Genomic DNA, 22186 nt, shown 5'->3' on the forward strand with positions numbered 1-22186 from the left:
ATTTGTAGCGTACTCGCTTCGCTGCTTTCGGCGCCATCTTTGTTATGTCAAAACACGCAATGCATTCTGGGTAGCCCTTGGGTGGTCTCGGAAAATCTCAATATTGAGGGCGATACAGCCCTTAAACTTGGCCCTCAACTTAATTTTTCTGAGAATCAGGACAGCACTTGCACTAGAGGGAGCACATTTTTGAGATTGAGGGTTAAGCAAGGAATTGGAATTCACCCTTAGATTAGATTTTATTGTTTTCTACGCATTTCTACTCAATCTCATACGGCATTCAAGTAGCTTCACGTACATAAACCCCCGCAAGTTTCCATGTGTATCAATGCTTATCATTGTTTGTGTTACACTACCGTTCAAAAGTTTGGGCTCACCTATACACTTTTTTTTTAGTGTTTTCCATCCAAAGTCAGACTTTTATTCATCAAAAGAGTTGCAAAATGAACAGAAAATATAGTCAAGACATTGAAAAGATTCGAAAAAAACTGTTTTCAGCTGCCCTAACATCATTGCACAAGGGTTTTCTAATCATCCAATAGCCTTCGAACGCGATTAGCAAACACAATGTACCATTAGAACCCTGGAAATGGGCCTCTATACACCTATGTACATATTCTATTAAAAACCAGACGTTTGCAGCTAGAATAGTCGTTTAACACATTAACAATGTATAGTGTATTTATGATTCATTTAATGTTACATTCATTGAAAAAAATAAAGTGTTTTTCCTTCAAAAATAAGGACATTTCTAAGTGACCCCAAACTTTTGAATGGTAGTATAAAATATACGGTAGAATTCCACAAATGGCACAAACGAGTGACTTGTAAAGCAGCTGTTTTCGGCTGTAACTGAATCATTAGAATAACTGAACCCTTTGCTTTGTGTTGGAGTTTAAGTCAAAGTCTTTCTAACTGATTTTACAGTTCAGAATTATTCGGTTTGATTCTTGTGTCGGACTTTTGTGCTAACGATTCTTCCCGTGTCTGTTGCCTCTGTTACATATTGAGATTTTAGACATTTCCTTTGCTAAATGTTGGATATTAATGCACGTTTTTTAAGCAAGCAAGTCTTTTTAACTCATCTACAGTTCGGCGTTGTTTGGTTTGATTCCTGTGTCGTACGTCGCGCTCATGCAGGGTATCTGCGGGGTCTTAAAAAGTCTTAAGTCCAATCATTTGAATTTAAGGCCTTAAAATGTCTAAAATTCTCCTAAAATCTGAGAATTTATCAAGAATGTGCTGTGCGCGCATCGCAGTGTGTTACAGTTTAGCATAGCAGCGGAGAAAACTTAACGAAATCCCACAGCTAAGCCGAATTGCTTGCATAAGATGGGTAAGTGCAAGTTCAACGATTTGTGGCTTCAATTTTCCTTCATGTCTTTTTTGCCGGTATGGATTTGAAATGAGTCTTAAATTGTATTCATTATGGTCTTTAAAAAGTCTTAAAAAGTCTTAAATTTGACTTGTTGAAACCTGCAGAGACGTCGAGTCGTGCTGGAACTGTGTCGTGGAAAACTGTTTTTGCAGTTTTATGTCTCACTGTCGATTGTGTTTTGCGTGTTTTCCCGCGTTACCTCTTTCCTTCCTGCTCTGATATATCAGGCCAAAGCTACGTGACTTTGTTTTATCCTTTATAATCTGTGCTGTAGCTTCATTATTCACACATTTCACCATGTGTTCTTGTCACATGTGAACTGTAGAGGCTCCACATGTGCGTTTTCTGTCCCAAAAAAAGCTTCTTTTTACACAAAGATTGTGACCCCGCTGGTTTTGTGTGCTTACCATCTTCTTCATTGTCCCTTTGAAGACTTTAAAGTGTTGTGATACGGTCAATTCGCTCGACCAACGCGCAATGTTCGGATACCGAAATCTACGTAGCGCGGACCCTTACATGGAAACTTGAATCTAACCCTAACAAAGCTCCGTTTCTAAAAACACATACGGTCTTCATTAGCTCCCACATGTTTACAGGAGGAGGAAAAACAAAAGCAGTAGTTCGAACTCTTCACCTGCCGCCACCTGCGCTATCACGCTTACTCATTTCTAACGTCATCCTCGCTGGAAGTCGCACAAACACATCTTGTAGCAGTCGGCGGCCGCGTGTTAAAAAACGGGTTTAAAGCTTTACAATATTCTACATTTATAAGGGGAGTTTTTACGAGGACGGTAAAAGTTATGCAAAGTGCTCGAGGGGGCAGAGAAGAAGTGGGAGGTCACTGCTGCTCAGCCAGACTATAATTGGTGTGTGTGTGTGTGTGTGTGTGTGTAGAGGAGGTATTGGCTGTCAGCAACACAGCAGTTTTTAATTGTTTAAATCTTGTGCTGGGCACGCTAACGGCGGCTAACGGCGTCAACGTCAACGCACATTATCGCATGGGGCGTTTCCATGACGACTGAACGGAAAAAGACGTGCAACCCCATGTTTACAGCACCGTTTACCAGTTAGCTCCATTAGCTGCGTTAGCTCCTTTAGCATCGTTAGCTAAAAAAGGAGCAGCGCTACAAATTGGGCTCTTGGTTGTTTACAAACAGTGCGGGTGCGCGAGCAGCTCGGTTGCAGAAGGGGCGCTACTCGGCGTTTAACTCGCAGTGTTGTCGTGACGTTAGGCGGCTCTCGTGTACGAATTCAGACGGACGTAGACTGCCAAGGGCTCTATAAGCAGCGTACCTGTGTACTGTGTATGTGTGCGTCTGTGTATAAAGTTCAGCGTTACTTTAGAGACTCATTTTAACAATCGGGAGTCACGTAAACATGACGTCACGCGCAGCATTCTGGTCAGTTGTCATGGAAACGCATGAAAATGAGTCTCTAAAGTAACGCTAAACTTTAAAAACAGAGGCACACACGCAGTACACAGGTACGCTGGTTATTTGTTAGCGCTGCTCTTTCCATTTAATAAACAGACCCCTCCAGTTCGACTGCAGGTGCGCTAACGGCGCTAAAGGAGCTAACAGAGCTAACTGGTAAACGGTGCCTGGACTCCGGTGCTGCGGCACGTAAATATGACGTCATGCGCGTATTTTTCCAGTCAGTCGTCATGGAAACGTGTCATGCGTTAACGCGCGTTAACCTATTGCACAGCACTAGCGTTAACGTGCGCTAACGTTAATGCACGCATACGCAGTACACAGGCACGCTGGTTATTTGTAGCGCTGCTCTTTTTGTTTAACGAATTGACCACTCCAGTTCCACCGTAGGCTAACGCTAACGTGGCTAACAGAGCTAACAGGTAAACGGTGCCTGGACTCCGCTGCCGCGGCACGTGACCGGAACGTCACGGGCGTCTTTTTTTCCAGTCAGTCGTCATGGAAGCGCGACATGCGCTAACACCGTATTTCAATCACATCTTTACAGTTGCGTGGATCTTTTCCGGCATTAACACTGACCTTGTCAGGACCGGATGTCCTCGCAGAGACGAAAACCTGGTCCTAATGAGGCGGAACATGATTTCTTTGGAATGGATTGAGTTAAAAGAAGATTTGAATTGTGGTTTTGGTGAATTTAAGGTTGACTGGTTGTAGTTAAGTTAAGGGATAAGGCTAAACCTGTGTGTGTGTGTGTGAGTGTGTGTGTGTACCAGCTGGGTAAAGTACAGAGGAGCAGACCTACAGTAACGTTGGCTCTGTGCTCGATCGTCATCATGGACGTTCGTGAGCAGACTGAGGCCAGAGAGCGTCCCACAGTGACTGAGAGCTCACAGAGACGAGAACAACATGAAAAGTTGTTTTCGTGCCTGAAATCTGGGGGAAGAAGAAAAAAAAAAAAGGAAAATGGAATGGGTGGAAAATGTTTATTATCCCAAGAAAGCAAACCCGTGCCAGTAATCTGGTCAGAGCTCTGGATTTTATAAAGTCTGGATGTTTTTACGTCGAAAGTGCAGGAATATAAACGTTGGTTTTGAGGGTCAGACGGTTCTTACTGTTTCTGTGTGTTTAGCTGATGAATATTCGGCCTCACATGTGTTCACAGTTTACAGCTGATCGCTCGCAGCTGATCGCAGCTCGCTTTTGAATCTGCTTAATGCAAACAGTCCTATGAACGGAATAATGTGCCATGAAGCCGCTTGCGTGTGGATGATAATGTGTGATCTATAACAAAAAAAAAAAACGTCACAATGTCAGTTAGTTTATATGATATTTATTGATGCTTTCAGTCATTTTCAGCTTGTTCTGATTCCGCTGACCTCAAATATCAAAAACCTGACATCCAAAGTTTACATAAATACTCACTTTAACAAAAACTCTGCTTTTTATTTGGGTTCCGCTAACGTACCATGTCTGGCAAATCTTATTTATTGTAATTTTCGGGCCACACAGAAAATAATGTAATGTCACACTCTCATTCCTCTGTGCGCTCTGAAAACCACAGACACACAAACGCAGGATGAAGAGCAATGGAGTGTTTTCACTGTTGAGGTAAAAAGGTGAAGAATAACAGCTTCTTCTTGTTCTTCCTTCCTCTCTTGTTTGTCTTCGGTTGCTCGTCAACAGTCGATGGACGACACTGAGGAGGAGACGGTGATGTGTGTTTTTCAGTTCCGTCTAATCACCGTAATAGTCTCGCTAACCACAAATGACAGTACACATAATTGCCGTAATAACGTTGATGAATTAAAGGTGTGTTCACGCCAGGTGCAATGTACATTTTTACACTCTATGCAAATTTGTTGTTTGTCCTATAGAGCCGTGGTTCTCAAGGTGTGGTGTGTTTACCACAAGACGTACGCCAGCTTCCTGTGGTGGTACTAGATATGCTGTTCTACTGCTGTATAAACCCAGGTATGTGATCAAAGATAGACTGTTTGTATTGTGTTTAAACTAGTGCTTGGTACATTAACGTTAACACATAACATGTTTTCTTGATGACTGATCCAGTTTGACTGTAGGCGAGCTAACGGCGCTAAAGGAGCCAACGCTGCTCGAGGAGCTAACGGAGCTAACTGGTAAACATTTTGTCCCAAAATTTGACAAAAATGTCATACTAAAATATGTCGTGCAAAATTTGACCATTTTTTTGGGAAACAAAATTTTGTTCCAAAATTTGACAAAAACGTCATACTATACTATGTCTTCCGTATTGGCAATATTTTTGGAAAAAAAAAATGTTGGTCCAGAATTTGAGAAAAACGTCATACTATACTATGTCGTCCAAAATTCGACCATTTTTTGTAAAAAAAAATTGGTCCAAAATTTGACAAAAACGTCATACTATATACTATGTTGTCCGAAATTCGACCATTTTTTTGGGAAAAAATGTTGTGTCCAAAATTTGACCAAAACGTCTTAGTATACTATGTTGTCCAAAATTTGAAAATTTTGGACAATTTTACATTTAAAAAGTATAAAATGCTGGTAAAACTGATATATATCCTTTCCTGTGACGACTTCAAAATAAGAGTCTGGCTGTGTTTCACCAGTTAAATTCTATTAATGTGAAGGTGCAGGTGTTTAGAAATGTAAATATTTAGATTTTGGACCAAAAAAAATTTCCGAAATTTTTTTTTTGTAAATGCTGTTCATGTTGTATACAAAGTTGGGTTTAATGATGATTATTTCTTTAAAACCTTATATTTGTGGCCAAAAATGTTGCTAACCCTTGGTTTAAACCATAATGACTGGACGTAATGTAAAATTTAGTTGCTGTATTTTTCAGTATCTGGTGGAGACCAAAACAAAGTCAACAAAGATAGGAACATGAATCACAATGAAATCTAATCATTTCCCAGATCGTACACTCCATGTTTCTTCATTAACCCTAAACAGACGAACCAAACACTAAAATCTCCAGAGAGCCTTAAATATTTCAGAGTTGGCGCAGAGCGGGAAATAAAGTGGAGTTTTTAGGGAGCCGTGCCCATCCCACAGCCTTCTATCAAACCCAAACTTTATCTAATAAATGTGGTCGTCTAAAACCAAGTCAAACTTCACTCATAGCTGTGGCAAATCACATTATCCCGTTGATTTGGCTTGTTTTGGAGAGCAGGCGCAAACAGACGCTGACAGACTGATAGCACCATATATATATAAACATGCTAATTCCAGTTCATGGAAGACAAATGACCTGCTCTGCGCTTATGGGATATAAATGTATGACATGGGTGAGATGATGGGAAACGGACAGACAGTAAATAAAAACACTAAACATTATCATGATTACCATGAAGGCAGGTCAGTGAGTCAATGATTGGTACAGTCTTGTGAGGGGTTCAGACCAATTCTGAAGAGACAACTTTATTTTTCAATGGTTTTCAGGAAGTGAAGAGGATTTCAACCAATAGATTAAGTGTTCTGGGCAGAAATGACAAACGACAGCTTTAATTTTTATAATTTATTAGGAGAGAGCGAGTGAGAGTGTTGAAAGATCAGTATTACTTTGTCTTGTTGGCTAATGTTACTGCTAATGTTTTCCATTGTACTGTATTGTAACATTGTAACAAAATTGTCATCCAAAATGTGTCAATTTTTTTGAAAAAAAAAATTTGGCCCAAAATTTGACAAAAACGTCATACTACACTATGTCGTCCAAAAAAAAAAAAAAAAATGAGCGGACGCGCATTTCATTTACTAAATGTTGGAAATTAATGCAATGTTTTCAGGGATTTTTAAGTCTTTTTACCTGATCTACAGTCTTTGTTTGTACAATGGAAAACATTAGTAAAATTTGGTAAACTAATGTTTTCCATTGTACTGACCTAGCATGATTTGGCTCTTTTTTGTTGCTTTTCCATCAGTGATAGTACCTGCTCTGACGAGGTTCCAAACGAGCTGAGCCGATACCAAAATGTGACGTCAACAGACTGCCGGCCACTGATCGTCACTGGAGGAGCCACAAGCACGATGTCCGACGCAAGAATCAAAGACTGTAGATCAGGTAAAAAGACTTAAAAATCCCTGAAAACATTGCGTAAATCTCCAACATTTAGTAAAGGAAATGCGCGTCCGCTCATAGCAGGAAGTGCTGAACCATTCTGTGAACTCATTCTAATGATTCAGTTACAGCCAAACCAACTGATTTGACAAAAAAATACAAGATTTGACAAAAAAAAGTAAAAACATGTTTTTTCCCAAAAACGTCATACTATACTATGTTGTCTAAAAATTTGACAATTTTTTGGGAGAAAAAATTGACCAAAACTTGACAAAAACGTCATACTATACTATGTCGTCCAAAAATTTATGAAAATGTTTTTTGGTCCAAAATTTGACAAAAACAACATACTATACTACATAGGCCAAAATTACAAGTCACTAGTTTGTGTGTTTGTGTCACGTAGAAAACCACGTCGCTGCAGTGCCATCACGTTGAGGAGGAGCTATGAAGTCATGGAAAACAGCCGAGTCGCGCTAGAACGATATATTGGAAAAGCAGCGTCAGCGAGCATGCGCAGGTAAGTGAACAATGAAGGACACTTCATTGAAGAACCCTGAATCCTTCAGAGGAACCTTCTGACCTCCAGATGATCACGTGACACAGATATGATGTTGGAGGAAAGTTGTGGGTATTTCCACGTGAAGCTGCTTTCGCTGACTTTGGGAAACGAGCACGAGTCTCCGCTCCTTTCCCTCGTTGTCTTGGCAGCGCACGTTCATAAATTTGCCTCGGCTCTAGCTTCTTCTCTGCGAGCAGCGCTGAATGAATGAAGGTGTATTTGTTTTGCTGCTGCAGCTGAAATATCAACAGTGCTTCTCCAGAATCGCTTACGCCACCTTTAATTTGACCAGGACGGCTGGGGGGGAGTGTGCGAGCAGCAGCAGGGCAGAGAGTCCAGAGGCTGTTTGAAGAGCAGATTATAAGGTTGAGTTGAAGTTTTCTGGAGCTGAACATCAGTTGGAAGGCGTTGGGTAAACTCTCAACATCCGAGACAATCTCTCTCCCTGTTTCTCCGTCTCTCTCCTTCATGCTTGCTCTTTTATTTCCTTCTCTTTCTGGACATGCCAAAGCCACAGGATTGCCACTGGGATGGCCGGCCAGAAACCCAGTCTCTCTTTTTATTGAGGTGCAGGAATTACAGAGTGAATGCTTACAATGTAGTGCTGATTTTTTTTTTTTTTTTTTTACCCCAAAAAAAGAGGAAGAAGATCTAGAAAAAAAAAAAAAACAGCAGAAGAGAGAGACAGAAGTATGAGCTATGATCAGGACAGACAGAGACAGACAGAGATTGCTAGGCCCACAGGATTTTCATGTGCAACTCTTAACCACAAACTCAGTCACTCTCTAACATGTCTCCTTAAACTGTGCCAGCTGTCCAAATAGTCTGCGCTGGCTGCTGAACAACTTCTGCACTATACTCCCATTCTGTACTCCCTGTTGTACCAACGCTGCCCTCGCTGCTCTCCAGCATTTTCAGACCCAGAATACCAAGGTTCCTCGACCGCAAATTACTGCAGCATTCCTGCGCTGGATTCTACAGTCTGGGCCTTCAGAGGGTCATTCATGCCATCACTTATGACATTAACATTTTTCTTATTTCTTACTCGAAGGGAGTTTTTCCTGCAGACAATTTAAGTGGAGCCAGGTCAGCATCGTTGAACAGTAGGACAAAAAAAACGACAAAAAAAAAGTCATACTTTAGTGTGTTGAACAATATGTGACAAAAAAGTTTATTTCAAAAATTTGACAAAAACGTCATACTATAGTTTGACCATTTTTTTGAAAGAAAAAAAACTTTTTGATCCAGAATTGGACAAAAACGACGTACTATATACTATGTCGTCCAAAAATGTTTGAAAAAAAAATTTGGTCCAAAATTTGACAAAAAAGACATAGTATACCATGTTGTCAAAAATGTGACCATTTAATTAAAAAAAACAACGTTTTTTTGGTCCAAAACTTGACAAAAACGTCATACTATACTATGCAGTACGTCATACTATACTATGTCGTCCAAAATGTGACAATTTTTTGAAAAAAAAATTAGGTCCAAAAATTGACAAAAACGACGTACTATACTATGTCGTCCAAAATCGGACAATTTTTTTGAAAAACTTTTTTTGGTTCAAAACTTGACAAAAACGTCAAACTATACTATGCAGTACGTCATACTATACTATGTCGTCCAAAATGTGACAATTTTTTGAAAAAAATAATTGGTCCAAAATTTGACAAAAACGACATACTATACTATGTCGCCCAAAATCTGACAATTTTTCCGGAAAACGTTTTTTTGGTCCAAAACTTGACAAAAACGTCATACTATACTATGCAGTACGTCATACTATACTATGTCGTCCAAAATGTGACCATTTTTTGAAAAAAAAAATTGGTCCAAAATTTGACAAAAACGACATACTATACTATGTCGTCCAAAATCTGACCATTTTTTTGAAAAACGTTTTTTTGGTCCAAAACTTGACAAAAACGTCATTCTATACTATGCAGTACGTCATACTATACTAAGTTGTCCAAAATGTGACCATTTTTTGAAAAAAAAAATTGGTCCAAAATTTGACAAAAACGACATACTATACTATGTCGTCCAAAATGTGACCATTTTTTTGCAAAACGTTTTTTTGGTCCAAAACATGACAAAAACGTCACCCTATACTATGCAGTACGTCATACTATACTATGTCGTCCAAAATGTGACCATTTTTTGAAAAAAAAAATTGGTCCAAAATTTGACAAAAACGACATACTATACTGTCATCCAAAATCTGACCATTTTTTTGAAAAACGTTTTTTTGGTCCGAAACTTGACAAAAACGTAATTCTATACTATGCAGTACGTCATACTATACTAAGTTGTCCAAAATGTGACCATTTTTTGAGAAAAAAATTGGTCCAAAATTTGACAAAAACGACATACTATACTATGTCGTCCAAAATGTGACCATTTTTTGAAAAAAAAGAATTGGTCCAAAATTTGACAAAAACGACATACTATACTATGTCGTCCAAAATCTGACCATTTTTTTGAAAAACGTTTTTTTGGTCCAAAACTTGACAAAAACGTCATTCTATACTATGCAGTACGTCATACTATACTAAGTTGTCCAAAATGTGACCATTTTTGAGAAAAAAAATTGGTCCAAAATTTGACAAAAACGACATACTATACTATGTCGTCCAAAATGTGACCATTTTTTGAAAAAAAAGAATTGGTCCAAAATTTGACAAAAACGTCATTCTATACTATGCAGTACGTCATACTATACTAAGTTGTCCAAAATGTGACCATTTTTTGAAGAAAAAAATTGGTCCAAAATTTGACAAAAACGACATACTATACTATGTCGTCCAAAATCTGACAATTTTTTTGCAAAACGTTTTTTTGGTCCAAAACTTGACAAAAACGTCACCCTATACTATGCAGTACGTCAAACTATACTATGTCGTCCAAAATGTGACCATTTTTTGAAAAAAAAAATTGGTCCAAAATTTGACAAAAACGACATACTATACTGTCATCCAAAATCTGACCATTTTTTTGAAAAACGTTTTTTTGGTCCAAAACTTGACAAAAACGTCATTCTATACTATGCAGTACGTCATACTATACTAAGTTGTCCAAAATGTGACCATTTTTTGAGAAAAAATTGGTCCAAAATTTGACAAAAACGACATACTATACTATGTCGTCCAAAATGTGACCATTTTTTGAAAAAAAAGAATTGGTCAAAAATTTGACAAAAACGACATACTATACTATGTCGTCCAAAATCTGACCATTTTTTGCAAAACGTTTTTTTGGTCCAAAACTTGACAAAAACGTCACCCTATACTATGCAGTACGTCATACTATACTATGTCGTCCAAAATGTGACCATTTTTTGAAAAAAAAAATTGGTCCAAAATTTGACAAAAACGACATACTATACTATGTCGTCCAAAATCTGACCATTTTTTTGAAAAACGTTTTTTTGGTCCAAAACTTGACAAAAACGTCATTCTATACTATGCAGTACATCATACTATACTAAGTTGTCCAAAATGTGACCATTTTTTGAAGAAAAAAATTGGTCCAAAATTTGACAAAAACGACATACTATACTATGTCGTCCAAAATCTGACCATTTTTTTGAAAAACGTTTTTTTGGTCCAAAACTTGACAAAAACGTCATTCTATACTATGCAGTACGTCATACTATACTAAGTTGTCCAAAATGTGACCATTTTTTGAAAAAAAAAATTGGTCCAAAATTTGACAAAAACGACATACTATACTATGTCGTCCAAAATCTGACCATTTTTCTGAAAAACGTTTTTTTGGTCCAAAACTTGACAAAAACGTCATACTATACTATGCAGTACGTCATACTATACTATGTCGTCCAAAATGTGACCATTTTTTGAGAAAAAAAATTGGTCCAAAATTTGACAAAAACGACATACTATACTATGTCGTCCAAAATCTGACCATTTTTTTGAAAAACGTTTTTTTGGTCCAAAACTTGACAAAAACGTCATTCTATACTATGCAGTACGTCATACTATACTAAGTTGTCCAAAATGTGACCATTTTTTGAAAAAAAAGAATTGGTCCAAAATTTGACAAAAACGACATACTATACTATGTCGTCCAAAATCTGACAATTTTTTTGCAAAACGTTTTTTTGGTCCAAAACTTGACAAAAACGTCACCCTATACTATGCAGTACGTCATACTATACTATGTCGTCCAAAATGTGACAATTTTTTGGAAAAAAAAATTGGTCCAAAATTTGACAAAAACGACATACTATACTATGTCGTCCAAAATCTGACCATTTTTTTGAAAAACGTTTTTTTGGTCCAAAACTTGACAAAAACGTCATTCTATACTATGCAGTACATCATACTATACTAAGTTGTCCAAAATGTGACCATTTTTTGAAGAAAAAAATTGGTCCAAAATTTGACAAAAACGACATACTATACTATGTCGTCCAAAATCTGACCATTTTTTTGAAAAACGTTTTTTTGGTCCAAAACTTGACAAAAACGTCATTCTATACTATGCAGTACGTCATACTATACTAAGTTGTCCAAAATGTGACAATTTTTTGAAAAAAAAGAATTGGTCCAAAATTTGACAAAAACGACATACTATACTATGTCGTCCAAAATCTGACCATTTTTTTGAAAAACTTTTTTTGGTCCAAAACTTGACAAAAACGTCATTCTATACTATGCAGTACATCATACTATACTAAGTTGTCCAAAATGTGACCATTTTTTGAAAAAAAAAATTGGTCCAAAATTTGACAAAAACGACATACTATACTATGTCGTCCAAAATCTGACCATTTTTTTGAAAAACGTTTTTTTGGTCCAAAACTTGACAAAAACGTCATTCTATACTATGCAGTACGTCATACTATACTAAGTTGTCCAAAATGTGACCATTTTTTGAAAAAAAAAATTGGTCCAAAATTTGACAAAAACGTCATACTATACTATGCAGTACGTCATACTATACTATGTCGTCCAAAATGTGACCATTTTTTGAGAAAAAAAATTGGTCCAAAATTTGACAAAAACGACATACTATACTATGTCGTCCAAAATCTGACCATTTTTTTGAAAAACGTTTTTTTGGTCCAAAACTTGACAAAAACGTCATACTATACTATGCAGTACGTCATACTATACTAAGTTGTCCAAAATGTGACAATTTTTTGAAAAAAAAAATTGGTCCAAAATTTGACAAAAACGACATACTATACTATGTCGTCCAAAATCTGACCATTTTTTTGAAAAACGTTTTTTTGGTCCAAAACTTGACAAAAACGTCATTCTATACTATGCAGTACGTCATACTATACTAAGTTGTCCAAAATGTGACCATTTTTTGAAAAAAAAAATTGGTCCAAAATTTGACAAAAACGACATACTATACTATGTCGTCCAAAATCTGACCATTTTTCTGAAAAACGTTTTTTTGGTCCAAAACTTGACAAAAACGTCATACTATACTATGCAGTACGTCATACTATACTATGTCGTCCAAAATGTGACCATTTTTTGAGAAAAAAAATTGGTCCAAAATTTGACAAAAACGACATACTATACTATGTCGTCCAAAATCTGACCATTTTTTTGAAAAACGTTTTTTTGGTCCAAAACTTGACAAAAACGTCATTCTATACTATGCAGTACGTCATACTATACTAAGTTGTCCAAAATGTGACCATTTTTTGAAAAAAAAGAATTGGTCCAAAATTTGACAAAAACGACATACTATACTATGTCGTCCAAAATCTGACCATTTTTTTGAAAAACGTTTTTTTGGTCCAAAACTTGACAAAAACGTCACCCTATACTATGCAGTACGTCATACTATACTATGTCGTCCAAAATGTGACCATTTTTGAAAAAAAAGAATTGGTCCAAAATTTGACAAAAACGACATACTATACTATGTCGTCCAAAATCTGACCATTTTTCTGAAAAACGTTTTTTTGGTCCAAAACTTGACAAAAACGTCATACTATACTATGCAGTACGTCATACTATACTATGTCGTCCAAAATGTGACCATTTTTTGAGAAAAAAAATTGGTCCAAAATTTGACAAAAACGACATACTATACTATGTCGTCCAAAATCTGACCATTTTTTTGAAAAACGTTTTTTTGGTCCAAAACTTGACAAAAACGTCATTCTATACTATGCAGTACGTCATACTATACTAAGTTGTCCAAAATGTGACCATTTTTTGAAAAAAAAGAATTGGTCCAAAATTTGACAAAAACGACATACTATACTATGTCGTCCAAAATCTGACCATTTTTTTGAAAAACGTTTTTTTGGTCCAAAACTTGACAAAAACGTCATTCTATACTATGCAGTACGTCATACTATACTAAGTTGTCCAAAATGTGACCATTTTTTGAAAAAAAAAATTGGTCCAAAATTTGACAAAAACGACATACTATACTATGTCGTCCAAAATCTGACCATTTTTTTGAAAAACGTTTTTTTGGTCCAAAACTTGACAAAAACGTCATTCTATACTATGCAGTACGTCATACTATACTAAGTTGTCCAAAATGTGACCATTTTTTGAAAAAAAAAATTGGTCCAAAATTTGACAAAAACGACATACTATACTATGTCGTCCAAAATCTGACCATTTTTCTGGAAAACGTTTTTTTGGTCCAAAACTTGACAAAAACGTCATACTATACTATGCAGTACGTCATACTATACTAAGTCGTCCAAAATGTGACAATTTTTTGAAAAAAAAAATTGGTCCAAAATTTGACAAAAACGACATACTATACTATGTCGTCCAAAATGTGACCATTTTTTTGAAAAACGTTTTTTTGGTCCAAAACTTGACAAAAACGTCATTCTATACTATGCAGTACGTCATACTATACTAAGTTGTCCAAAATGTGACCATTTTTTGAAAAAAAAAATTGGTCCAAAATTTGACAAAAACGACATACTATACTATGTCGTCCAAAATCTGACAATTTTTCTGGAAAACGTTTTTTTGGTCCAAAACTTGACAAAAACGTCATTCTATACTATGCAGTACGTCATACTATACTAAGTTGTCCAAAATGTGACCATTTTTTGAAAAAAAAAATTGGTCCAAAATTTGACAAAAACGACATACTATACTATGTCGTCCAAAATGTGACCATTTTTTGAAAAAAAAGAATTGGTCCAAAATTTGACAAAAACGACATACTATACTATGTCGTCCAAAATCTGACAATTTTTTTGAAAAACTTTTTTTGGTCCAAAACTTGACAAAAACGTCATTCTATACTATGCAGTACGTCATACTATACTAAGTTGTCCAAAATGTGACCATTTTTTTTGAAAAAAAATTGGTCCAAAATTTGACAAAAACGACATACTATACTATGTCGTCCAAAATGTGACCATTTTTTGAAAAAAAAGAATTGGTCCAGAATTTGACAAAAACGACATACTATACTATGTCGTCCAAAATCTGACCATTTTTTTGCAAAACGTTTTTTTTGGTCCAAAACTTGACAAAAACGTCATCCTATACTATGCAGTACGTCATACTATACTATGTCGTCCAAAATGTGACAATTTTTTGAAAAAAAAAATTGGTCCAAAATTTGAGAAAAAGCGACATACTATACTATGTCGCCCAAATTCTGACAATTTTTCTGGAAAACGTTTTTTTGGTCCAAAACTTGACAAAAACGTCATACTATACTATGCAGTACGTCATACTATACTATGTCGTCCAAAATGTGACCATTTTTTGAAAAAAAACATTGGTCCAAAATTTGACAAAAACGACATACTATACTATGTCATCCAAAATCTGACCATTTTTTTGAAAAACGTTTTTTTGGTCCAAAACTTGACAAAAACGTCATTCTATACTATGCAGTACGTCATACTATACTAAGTTGTCCAAAATGTGACCATTTTTGAAAAAAAACATTGGTCCAAAATTTGACAAAAACGACATACTATACTATGTCATCCAAAATCTGACCATTTTTTTGAAAAACGTTTTTTTGGTCCAAAACTTGACAAAAACGTCATTCTATACTATGCAGTACGTCATACTATACTAAGTTGTCCAAAATGTGACCATTTTTGAGAAAAAAAATTGGTCCAAAATTTGACAAAAACGACATACTATACTATGTCGTCCAAAATGTGACCATTTTTTGAAAAAAAAGAATTGGTCCAAAATTTGACAAAAACGTCATTCTATACTATGCAGTACGTCATACTATACTAAGTTGTCCAAAATGTGACCATTTTTTGAAGAAAAAAATTGGTCCAAAATTTGACAAAAACGACATACTATACTATGTCGTCCAAAATCTGACAATTTTTTTGCAAAACGTTTTTTTGGTCCAAAACTTGACAAAAACGTCACCCTATACTATGCAGTACGTCAAACTATACTATGTCGTCCAAAATGTGACCATTTTTTGAAAAAAAAGAATTGGTCCAAAATTTGACAAAAACGACATACTATACTGTGTCGTCCAAAATCTGACAATTTTTTTGAAAAACTTTTTTTGGTCCAAAACTTGACAAAAACGTCATTCTATACTATGCAGTACGTCATACTATACTAAGTTGTCCAAAATGTGACCATTTTTTTTGAAAAAAAATTGGTCCAAAATTTGACAAAAACGACATACTATACTATGTCGTCCAAAATGTGACCATCTTTTGAAAAAAAAAATTGGTCCAAAATTTGACAAAAACGACATACTATACTATGTCGTCCAAAATCTGACCATTTTTTTGCAAAACGTTTTTTTTGGTCCAAAACTTGACAAAAACGTCACCCTATACTATGCAGTACGTCATACTATACTATGTCGTCCAAAATGTGACCATTTTTTGAAAAAAAAGAATTGGTCCAAAGTTTGACAAAAACGACATACTATACTGTGTCGTCTAAAATCTGACCATTTTTTTGAAAAACGTTTTTTTGGTCCAAAACTTGACAAAAACGTCATTCTATACTATGCAGTACGTCATACTATACTAAGTTGTCCAAAATGTGACCATTTTTTGAGAAAAAAAATTGGTCCAAAATTTGACAAAAACAACATACTATACTATGTCGTCCAAAATCTGACCATTTTTTTGAAAAACGTATTTTTGGTCCAAAACTTGACAAAAACGTCACCCTATACTATGCAGTACGTCATACTATACTATGTCGTCCAAAATGTGACCATTTTTTGAAAAAAAAAATTGGTCCAAAATTTGACAAAAACGACATACTATACTATGTCGTCCAAAATCTGACCATTTTTTTGAAAAACGTTTTTTTGGTCCAAAACTTGACAAAAACGTCATTCTATACTATGCAGTACATCATACTATACTAAGTTGTCCAAAATGTGACCATTTTTTGAAGAAAAAAATTGGTCCAAAATTTGACAAAAACGACATACTATACTATGTCGTCCAAAATCTGACCATTTTTTTGAAAAACGTTTTTTTGGTCCAAAACTTGACAAAAACGTCATTCTATACTATGCAGTACATCATACTATACTAAGTTGTCCAAAATGTGACCATTTTTTGAAGAAAAAAATTGGTCCAAAATTTGACAAAAACGACATACTATACTATGTCGTCCAAAATCTGACCATTTTTTTGAAAAACGTTTTTTTGGTCCAAAACTTGACAAAAACGTCATTCTATACTATGCAGTACGTCATACTATACTAAGTTGTCCAAAATGTGACCATTTTTTGAAAAAAAAAATTGGTCCAAAATTTGACAAAAACAACATACTATACTATGTCGTCCAAAATCTGACCATTTTTTTGAAAAACGTATTTTTGGTCCAAAACTTGACAAAAACGTCACCCTATACTATGCAGTACGTCATACTATACTATGTCGTCCAAAATGTGACCATTTTTTGAAAAAAAAAATTGGTCCAAAATTTGACAAAAACGACATACTATACTATGTCGTCCAAAATCTGACCATTTTTTTGAAAAACGTTTTTTTGGTCCAAAACTTGACAAAAACGTCATTCTATACTATGCAGTACATCATACTATACTAAGTTGTCCAAAATGTGACCATTTTTTGAAGAAAAAAATTGGTCCAAAATTTGACAAAAACGACATACGAAACTATGTCATCCAAAATCTGACAATTTTTCTGGAAAACGTTTTTTTGGTCCAAAACTTGACAAAAACGTCATTCTATACTATGCAGTACGTCATACTATACTATGTCGTCCAAAATGTGACAATTTTTTGAAGAAAAAAATTGGTCCAAAATTTGACAAAAACGACATACTATACTATGTCGTCCAAAATCTGACCATTTTTTTGAAAAACGTTTTTTTGGTCCAAAACTTGACAAAAACGTCATTCTATACTATGCAGTACGTCATACTATACTAAGTTGTCCAAAATGTGACCATTTTTTGAAAAAAAAAATTGGTCCAAAATTTGACAAAAACGACATACTATACTATGTCGTCCAAAATCTGACCATTTTTCTGAAAAAAATTTTTTGGTCCAAAACTTGACAAAAACGTCATTCTATACTATGCAGTACGTCATACTATACTAAGTTGTCCAAAATGTGACCATTTTTTGAAAAAAAAGAATTGGTCCAAAATTTGACAAAAACGACATACTATACTATGTCGTCCAAAATCTGACCATTTTTTTGAAAAACTTTTTTTGGTCCAAAACTTGACAAAAACGTCATTCTATACTATGCAGTACATCATACTATACTAAGTTGTCCAAAATGTGACCATTTTTTGAAGAAAAAAATTGGTCCAAAATTTGACAAAAACGACATACTATACTATGTCGTCCAAAATCTGACCATTTTTTTGAAAAACGTTTTTTTGGTCCAAAACTTGACAAAAACGTCATTCTATACTATGCAGTACGTCATACTATACTAAGTTGTCCAAAATGTGACCATTTTTTGAAAAAAAAAATTGGTCCAAAATTTGACAAAAACGACATACTATACTATGTCGTCCAAAATCTGACCATTTTTCTGAAAAACGTTTTTTTGGTCCAAAACTTGACAAAAACGTCATACTATACTATGCAGTACGTCATACTATACTATGTCGTCCAAAATGTGACCATTTTTTGAGAAAAAAAATTGGTCCAAAATTTGACAAAAACGACATACTATACTATGTCGTCCAAAATCTGACCATTTTTTTGAAAAACGTTTTTTTGGTCCAAAACTTGACAAAAACGTCATTCTATACTATGCAGTACGTCATACTATACTAAGTTGTCCAAAATGTGACCATTTTTTGAAAAAAAAGAATTGGTCCAAAATTTGACAAAAACGACATACTATACTATGTCGTCCAAAATCTGACAATTTTTTTGCAAAACGTTTTTTTGGTCCAAAACTTGACAAAAACGTCACCCTATACTATGCAGTACGTCATACTATACTATGTCGTCCAAAATGTGACAATTTTTTGAAAAAAAAAATTGGTCCAAAATTTGACAAAAACGACATACTATACTATGTCGTCCAAAATCTGACCATTTTTTTGAAAAACGTTTTTTTGGTCCAAAACTTGACAAAAACGTCATTCTATACTATGCAGTACATCATACTATACTAAGTTGTCCAAAATGTGACCATTTTTTGAAGACAAAAATTGGTCCAAAATTTGACAAAAACGACATACTATACTATGTCGTCCAAAATCTGACCATTTTTTTGAAAAACGTTTTTTTGGTCCAAAACTTGACAAAAACGTCATTCTATACTATGCAGTACGTCATACTATACTAAGTTGTCCAAAATGTGACCATTTTTTGAAAAAAAAAATTGGTCCAAAATTTGACAAAAACGACATACTATACTATGTCGTCCAAAATCTGACCATTTTTCTGAAAAACGTTTTTTTGGTCCAAAACTTGACAAAAACGTCATTCTATACTATGCAGTACGTCATACTATACTAAGTTGTCCAAAATGTGACCATTTTTTGAAAAAAAAGAATTGGTCCAAAATTTGACAAAAACGACATACTATACTATGTCGTCCAAAATCTGACCATTTTTTTGAAAAACTTTTTTTGGTCCAAAACTTGACAAAAACGTCATTCTATACTATGCAGTACGTCATACTATACTAAGTTGGCCAAAATGTGACCATTTTTTGAGAAAAAAAATTGGTCCAAAATTTGACAAAAACGACATACTATACTATGTCGTCCAAAATCTGACCATTTTTTTGAAAAACGTTTTTTTGGTCCAAAACTTGACAAAAACGTCATTCTATACTATGCAGTACGTCATACTATACTAAGTTGTCCAAAATGTGACCATTTTTTGAAAAAAAAGAATTGGTCCAAAATTTGACAAAAACGACATACTATACTATGTCGTCCAAAATCTGACAATTTTTTTGCAAAACGTTTTTTTGGTCCAAAACTTGACAAAAACGTCACCCTATACTATGCAGTACGTCATACTATACTATGTTGTCCAAAATGTGACAATTTTTTGAAAAAAAAAATTGGTCCAAAATTTGACAAAAACGACATACTATACTATGTCGTCCAAAATCTGACCATTTTTTTGAAAAACGTTTTTTTGGTCCAAAACTTGACAAAAACGTCATTCTATACTATGCAGTACATCATACTATACTAAGTTGTCCAAAATGTGACCATTTTTTGAAGACAAAAATTGGTCCAAAATTTGACAAAAACGACATACTATACTATGTCGTCCAAAATCTGACCATTTTTTTGAAAAACGTTTTTTTGGTCCAAAACTTGACAAAAACGTCATTCTATACTATGCAGTACGTCATACTATACTAAGTTGTCCAAAATGTGACCATTTTTTGAAAAAAAAAATTGGTCCAAAATTTGACAAAAACGACATACTATACTATGTCGTCCAAAATCTGACCATTTTTCTGAAAAACGTTTTTTTGGTCCAAAACTTGACAAAAACGTCATTCTATACTATGCAGTACGTCATACTATACTAAGTTGTCCAAAATGTGACCATTTTTTGAAAAAAAAGAATTGGTCCAAAATTTGACAAAAACGACATACTATACTGTGTCGTCCAAAATCTGACAATTTTTTTGAAAAACTTTTTTTGGTCCAAAACTTGACAAAAACGTCATTCTATACTATGCAGTACGTCATACTATACTAAGTTGTCCAAAATGTGACCATTTTTTTTGAAAAAAAATTGGTCCAAAATTTGACAAAAACGACATACTATACTATGTCGTCCAAAATGTGACCATCTTTTGAAAAAAAAAATTGGTCCAAAATTTGACAAAAACGACATACTATACTATGTCGTCCAAAATCTGACCATTTTTTTGCAAAACGTTTTTTTTGGTCCAAAACTTGACAAAAACGTCACCCTATACTATGCAGTACGTCATACTATACTATGTCGTCCAAAATGTGACCATTTTTTGAAAAAAAAGAATTGGTCCAAAGTTTGACAAAAACGACATACTATACTGTGTCGTCTAAAATCTGACCATTTTTTTGAAAAACGTTTTTTTGGTCCAAAACTTGACAAAAACGTCATTCTATACTATGCAGTACGTCATACTATACTAAGTTGTCCAAAATGTGACCATTTTTTGAGAAAAAAAATTGGTCCAAAATTTGACAAAAACAACATACTATACTATGTCGTCCAAAATCTGACCATTTTTTTGAAAAACGTATTTTTGGTCCAAAACTTGACAAAAACGTCACCCTATACTATGCAGTACGTCATACTATACTATGTCGTCCAAAATGTGACCATTTTTTGAAAAAAAAAATTGGTCCAAAATTTGACAAAAACGACATACTATACTATGTCGTCCAAAATCTGACCATTTTTTTGAAAAACGTTTTTTTGGTCCAAAACTTGACAAAAACGTCATTCTATACTATGCAGTACATCATACTATACTAAGTTGTCCAAAATGTGACCATTTTTTGAAGAAAAAAATTGGTCCAAAATTTGACAAAAACGACATACTATACTATGTCGTCCAAAATCTGACCATTTTTTTGAAAAACGTTTTTTTGGTCCAAAACTTGACAAAAACGTCATTCTATACTATGCAGTACATCATACTATACTAAGTTGTCCAAAATGTGACCATTTTTTGAAGAAAAAAATTGGTCCAAAATTTGACAAAAACGACATACTATACTATGTCGTCCAAAATCTGACCATTTTTTTGAAAAACGTTTTTTTGGTCCAAAACTTGACAAAAACGTCATTCTATACTATGCAGTACGTCATACTATACTAAGTTGTCCAAAATGTGACCATTTTTTGAAAAAAAAAATTGGTCCAAAATTTGACAAAAACAACATACTATACTATGTCGTCCAAAATCTGACCATTTTTTTGAAAAACGTATTTTTGGTCCAAAACTTGACAAAAACGTCACCCTATACTATGCAGTACGTCATACTATACTATGTCGTCCAAAATGTGACCATTTTTTGAAAAAAAAAAATTGGTCCAAAATTTGACAAAAACGACATACTATACTATGTCGTCCAAAATCTGACCATTTTTTTGAAAAACGTTTTTTTGGTCCAAAACTTGACAAAAACGTCATTCTATACTATGCAGTACATCATACTATACTAAGTTGTCCAAAATGTGACCATTTTTTGAAGAAAAAAATTGGTCCAAAATTTGACAAAAACGACATACGAAACTATGTCATCCAAAATCTGACAATTTTTCTGGAAAACGTTTTTTTGGTCCAAAACTTGACAAAAACG

The sequence above is a fragment of the Microchirus variegatus genome, assembly GCF_963457635.1.
Source record: "Microchirus variegatus genome assembly, chromosome: 4".
In the NCBI taxonomy this organism is placed as follows: Eukaryota; Metazoa; Chordata; class Actinopteri; order Pleuronectiformes; family Soleidae; genus Microchirus; species Microchirus variegatus.